Here is a 7,393-nt window from a genome sequence, read left to right as displayed (position 1 = left end):
TAATATCTTTCAACCGTTAGATCGAACTTAGATTGTTATACACAAATAAAATGTACCTTTATTTAGGTTTGAATAACCGTACCTAAACGTGTACACTATGTTGGCTCAACAGTAGTTAACTGAAGTTAGCTATCTGAACACTCTCATATCAACCTTATTCATCTTAAACACAACTAGTTCAAATGATTCAAATGAAACTAGTTATAAAGTTGTTCAATTGCTATATTCTCATAGAAGTATACAAGAACAAAATTGAAGCAAAATCGGTTTGATTCACTTGAATCAATTCATGAACATTATAGCCACGATTTGCAAAGAATGCATTCCTTATTATATAAATGTATTAGTTCATGAACAAACCGATTTTAGAACTTTAACCACTCAAGTATGCAAACGGGTATGCATACTTAAAGTAACCGGTCTGATTTTGGGTTCGTCAGTATGCAAACGGGTAAGCATACTTCCAAACACAATAGAAATTTTCGGACCCAAACTCTTCGCCAGTATGCGTACGGGTATGTGTACTTAGATACTTGAAATTTCACAACTAACAGGTACGCATACGGGTATGCATACTATAGTTCTGGTCATGGATCACATACATGCAATAATGCATACTATGTTTATAATCCAATGATGGTTAAGTGTTCTAAACTCTATTTCAATCATTGAAACTTTCTTAGAGGATGACAATAGTTGTTTTCACGAACCATTTGCATCAAATCAATTTTCAAGTTATTGAAATAATCATAACGAAACATTCCAAGTCTACACCAAATGATTGTATCGCACAAACCATGTAAGATGAACTTGGTTGAAACAAAAGTTTACCAACACATATTTCGTGAAATATGTAAGCGAGTTAAACTCAGCTTGAAATCTCAAATGTGCATAATCGAATACTATATAGTAATACGACTTTTGTCTCAATATAGGAGATAGAGTAGAAATAGAATTTCCAAGTGATAGATGAGTTTTAGTCTCCACATACATTTTGTTCATGAAGTTCCACAAGCTCTCCTTAGTAGTTCTTCGTCTTCAATTGATAAACGCCGTGAAGTCTAATGCTCAACTACACAATCTATCCTAGTCCGAGACATCACTATTAGTAGACTAGAAATCAAGACTTATAGTTTTGATCACTAACATTGACAAACAAGCTTGAGATAGCAACGGTTGCGAGTTCGACCAAGCAGTGCTATAACAATCTCCCCCTTTGTCAATTTTAGTGACAAAACTATTAATACATATGGATTACAAAATAAATAAACTTTGTAGCTTCTCATCCAAATGCTTGATATCCTTGGTTCTTCAACATTACTTGAAATCGTCGTCACTTCCAAGTACTCCAATGATTCTAAATGTGTTCAACTCAGCATCGTAGTTGTTGAAGATCCATAGCTATAACAATGAGAAAACAGTTGCTTCCAGTTATTGTTATACAGTGTCATAGTATTATCACACAACATCAAAGTCCAATTGTATCACAACTTTGACAACAATACTATGGTGATATGTATCACTCCCCCTTAGTCAATACTTCATCTCACAATGAAAATCACTCCCCCTTACTAATGATCCGTAAATTATATGTATTTATAATGTGAACTACACATTAATTCTCCCCCTTTTTGTCAATATAAATTGGCAAAGGTACGAAAACTAGTGGAATCCTCATGAAATTTTCATATAGATACTTCATGACCAAAAGATAACAACATACCAAATTGTTTCGATGATTTCACATAGTCGAAACTTAGTGTATACATCAAGGAGTTTATAAACATACAAGAAAACTCCTACAATATTCCACAGCCGCACTCCCCACAAAGATTTGGCAATTAAGCATAAGTTCAATTAAGAACTCTCCCCCATAAAATGTCATTCCCGAAAGAAAAACAAGAGCGGCCTTACTTTTACAAGAAAAGAAGGATTTCTTTATACATTAACAAATCACATGAAACATGAATTTGTATCCAAAAAAACTCAATTAAATAAACCACGAGAGAACCCATGATTAATTTAATCAGAAATGCTCACATAAGAGAACTTATGGAGAAGCACAGTACATACACAAAGATGTGGATCGGTGAAAGACCAATATTGCGGAATAATCAAAGATTCATTCTATTTTTCATCACTATTTGCACAATGACATATAATAGACTTAATCTTTGTAAACAAAAGTTCATCCTATCTTCCATCAATATTTACATAATGACATAATAGGCTTAACTTTTGTAGTCAAAAGTTCATTCTATCTTTTATCAATATTTTCATACCCACATATAATAGAGTTAACTTTTGAGCAAATATGGGACAGTCAAGGTTCACAGACGTAAACAACATATCCCATGAAAATTTGCAATATATAAAACAAGAAGATTAATATTGCAAAAATCATCTTCCAAATAACTTAGAATTTAAATAAATAAATCTAAAAACGTTGCAAGATGAAAACGTTGGCAATAGCTATGTGTACTCACAATAATGTCCATTCCAAACCCTAGTTATCCTTCGCAAGAATAAATTCTCATAAGAAGTTTCATAGACATTAAGACCTCTAAAAAATTCTTTATCGTCCCCGAACTCCTTGTCGTCAACAGCCTTGGGAACATAAGGTTCATGAAGAAAGGAGTCAATTCCAACAAACCTTTTAAACTGATGCCGAACCAGGGCCTTCTGAATTTTAAGAGTTCTCAAAACAATAGCCTTTATTTGATGAATCTCCTTCCTTGCTTCCTTCACCTCTTCAAGAACACCAGAAAACTTCTGGGAATATGAAGGAACAACTTTTGGCTTCCTCACATTCCTTCTTTTTCTTTTCAAAGTTGGAGGTTATGGAGATTTATCTTTTTCCTTCATGATTGATGGCTTAAAAATCATATTAAAATCTTTTCCATCAGAAGACATAATGATTGGAGTATCCATACGAAAGGAATTGTGAGAGGAAATCACAAGATAATCTCAACAAGCAGTCTTATGATAAAAAGAGTTTCAAGAGGAGGAAAAAGGAATGTAGGGTTACAGAACTGTTGATGGTGGATTTTTGTTTAAGGATAAAATTGTAAAAGCCGAATTTTAATAGGCTGACATCATGTAAAGGATAAAGCCATTTGAGTGATGAATACTTCTTCACTTTATTAATTCACCTAGAATGGAGCATGTGGCAACAATCCCTGTGAATTAGATACACCCATAACGGAGCATGTAACAACAATCCCTATTTTTTGTGGATTTATAGCATTATTAATTAATGCCTTATTAGCCTTGTATTTCATGTGTTGTTCCCGGGAACCCTCACTATTGGTACGGCATGAGGACTGAGTGTTTCTCCTAACAGAGTAATATGAATCTCCGAGTGTCAATAGTGAGGCATGCACGAAATGCCCGTACATGCTATCTCTCGGTGTGTTATACTAGCCCGATTGAGTAAAGTCTCTCGGTGTGTTATACTAGCCCGATTGAGCATTCCTATCGGTGTGTTATATTAGCCCAATTGAGTATAATCTGGACTTCCCGTGCCAGTCTCAGAAATAATCATGACCACGCAGGTTGGCCGCATGATTTGATAGCCTAGACGATCCTCAGTAGGAGCAGGCTATAACCACAATGACCATCAACGGGCCCGTTTTTTCCCTGGTCGGTCGAATACATACCACGCCCTTCAAATAACCACCAAACACCAGCCCAGAGTTGGATGTCCAGGATGGTGTGGAGCAGAAGGATCGCGCGACAAGGGACGACCAAAGCAGACTTAAATACAGTCACGGCCGTCCAACTTCCCCGGCACAGTTGGACGACGTAGATTGTTACAAGTCCGGTCGGACAAGTACCATGGTGTACGCTGGAGGGGCCCCTTCCTACCTGCATAATCGATCCTCCACTGACCTAGCCACGGAATGACGTGCGGTTTCCTGAAGTTGGGCCGGCGTGAGGCTTAAAGGGTCGCAGGAAATTCCACTAAGGGTCTCAAATTGATCACGACCATCCAACTTCACCAGCATGTTTGGATGGCTTAGATCAGGCCTATGACCGTCAGTCAGGTATCACCATGTTCACCACCGTCCCATTGTGGGTCCCACGTGGTCGGCCAATCCAAACGAAGAGCATAACATGCAAAATCGTCCAACCAAAGTAGCATGCGCGCGACCAACATAAAACCCTAATTAAGGTTTGCGGCATATTACATGTGTCGTAAATCGATCACGAGCGTCCATCTTCGCCATCCTGGATGAAGGGTGCAACAATAGACTAAGGAGGTCCAGAGAGTATCTACATGATCACCGTGGGCCCGTCTACCTCTATGTCCGACCGACCAGAGCAAGGCAGGACCAGACGCCTCGATTCGTGTGCCCTGAAGGTGGTATGCCGCGCCCCTTTGGAAATCCATTGCGGCACAGGATTCCTGCCGTAAATCGATCTCAACCAATCCTCTTTACTGGTAAACTTGAGTGGCCTAGATCATATCTTCATGGGGTAGTGAGGTATGGACATGCACACCGGCAAGCCGTCTACACGCCTGCCCGGTCGGTCCTGTCAAAAACACCACCCATGCTTGGTTTCGACCTAGCTGAAGAGTGATGCTTGCACACCTCTTCAAAAACCTAAAACTTTATCAACGGTCGCAGATGAGCGTCATATATCATATTATCCGTCCAACTCTACCAGCTTGGTTAGGCAGCCCAGGCTAGGAGTTAAATGGCCAATAAGGTGTCGTGGTGATTACTATCCGTCACTCTACCAAATCATGTGATCGGCCAAGGGAGGGCTTGCCTGTGCAACCTCCAAACTATCATTCGAAGATAGCTAAGCATGCATCTGTTCTAAGACGCTTAATCCGCGACTTACTCCGTTAAGCCTTAAAAAAACGATGCTTCATACACATTGATTATATTCGATGCATTACATGTATAGAGTACACACGATATTTGATGAGTATCGACTTCCTAAATAACTTAGTAATTTAACCTAGCACCGTATGCTACCTTCTGTGGGTCCCACGATCCACACAATCGAGACATCAAGCATGTCACAAAATGGGGGATACATACTGGGATATTAGTCTGGCGGTTTACAGCGTGCAGCGTGCAAAGCGCCATCACAAGAACGTGTCAGGAAGAGGTGGACGGTTAATGATGATGGGAGAAGTGGGCTTATACCTGATCGTGTGACAATCACTAGCACGACTCCACTATTCCATCACTCCACCTCTTCCACTTCCCACGAGAGACATGGGTTAGGCTCAATAACTTGTGTAAATAGGTTCTCCTCCCTATTTCCAACATAGACAAGACAGAAACCAAGTGTTGATACAATTCGTATTCAAACACACAGATCTGATTGCTTACATCTTGCAATCCAGTTCGATATTCTGATACAAGTCATAAACAGCCAACATCTTCACAATCTCAACACCTTCTTCGCTTCCCTCCCTAAGATCAACCCCATCTCCTTCACTTTATGACTAAAGCAAGTCTGGAACGACCATTTCTTGGTTTAGGCCAGAATTGTACAGATTGATCTCTCGAATCAGAAAGCACTCCCGTGCAGTGCATTTGTTTAGGGTTTAGATTCATTTCTCATCTACAAACACCCCAAAATTACCAAAACCAGCAGAAATAGTTTTCACCCATAAACAATTGGCGACCACAGTGGGAGATTAATCTCTCGGTCGTGAAGTCAATTTCTTCAATACCAATTCAATTTTACTGATTTCTAAAATGGTGGATCTTAGGTCTGGATCAGCAACCAATCCTGACGGGACTAGCGCTGACAGCACTCTCGGTGTTGATATCCCAATCACTGGTGTCACCTGCAGCCAGTCAATACCATCAATGTATCTCGTGGATTTACTTCCTCTACTACCAGAACCAACGGAGCATGAGGAGATATTCCATTGGGCGTGACACCTCCTATCACCAGAGCCAGAGCAGCCACAAAATCTGACATCTATTCAAGTGTAAATCCTCCAGACTTCACCAGAGCAACTGCCACTCCTCCATCGGGACGAGGAGCTGGAGGAGCCATAGGAGGACAACCCCCTATTACCATGGTGGATTTGATGAAGAGACAAGAAGTTCTCTCTAGGGCCCAAATGGACGTGGCAACAACTCATAAAGAGGTACTCACTTTTCTTAAGACATTAACTAACCGATTTCCACAAGAGCCGCGATAGCCCCTGGAGCTAACAAAGAACGCATTCGACGCACCTGGAGAAGGTACTTCAGCGGCGCGGGCCTACATGGACCGGATCAAAGAAGCGATGAACGACATACTCGATCTCCTCAACAAGATGACATCAGATATGAGCGGTCCTGTCATGGAGACTCCTATACTGGGGACTGATCCTCACAACGATCCTCCTCAAGTCAATAGTTTCACTATGAACCATAGGTCGGTGGATCAAAAAGCGACTTCTCTAGTGGAAAGTTTATGCGAACTTTTACACCTCTCGAATAATTAGCGGGCGGAGACGTTTGCTGCAATCAACCAGAGGAAGGTCACAACCATGCCATACATGTTACCGCCCGCATCAAGGATTCAGAGTTCAAGAGGGCTCTCATCGACACGGGAGCGTCTTCGAATGTGATTACTCTCAAGACTCTCAGGACGGCCAAGGTTAGCCCAGGAAATATCGTACGGAAGCCTACTATAATGACAGACTTCGAGGGAAACCAAACCAACACGTAGGGGTATGTCAACCTGAATTTATCTGTAGGGCCCGTCCAGTCAAAGGTGAAACGAAGTCATAGAAAAAGAACCAGACTACCACATGATATTGGGAGACCGTGGCTTCATGACAGTGGGATTATCCCTTCGACATATCACCAGTGCCTAAAGACTATGCTGAATAAAGAAGTCATTCGTATCCCTGCATCGCTGTCTCCCTATGCACTGATATGTGGAGTGGAATTGTTTGAACCAAGAGAAGCTCCACAGGAAGGATCAGACAAAGTTCATTGCATCCCACTCCCCACGTGGACGTCAATTCAGGAGGAGGACCGACTCGCATCATTGAGGGCTAAGCCCCACGATGCATCTTTGCTGACAAGGCGTTCTTCTTCATCCGGTGAAGCCGTAACCCACGCTCACGCTAAGAGGGAACGAAATTTTGCGGAAAGCCGTGAACAGAAAAGAAAAACTGACAGATCGGGTGCTACGTGGATTTCAGAGACTTGAACAAATGCTGCCCCAAAGACGATTTTCCTCTACCTAACATTGGCATGTTAGTAGACTCCATCAGCGGACACGACATGTTCTTCTTCATAGATGGATATAGCGAGTACAATCAGATAATGATGTACGAGCATGCCGCAAGTAAGACAGCTTTTCAAACTCCTTTCGGAAATTTTTATTATACTGTAATGCCATTTGGTTTAAAGAATGCCGG

Source organism: Papaver somniferum, chromosome 3, assembly GCF_003573695.1.
Source record: "Papaver somniferum cultivar HN1 chromosome 3, ASM357369v1, whole genome shotgun sequence".
Lineage (NCBI taxonomy): Eukaryota > Viridiplantae > Streptophyta > Magnoliopsida > Ranunculales > Papaveraceae > Papaver > Papaver somniferum.
The sequence above is the reverse complement of the archived record's forward strand: the minus strand, read 5'-3'. Positions refer to the sequence as shown.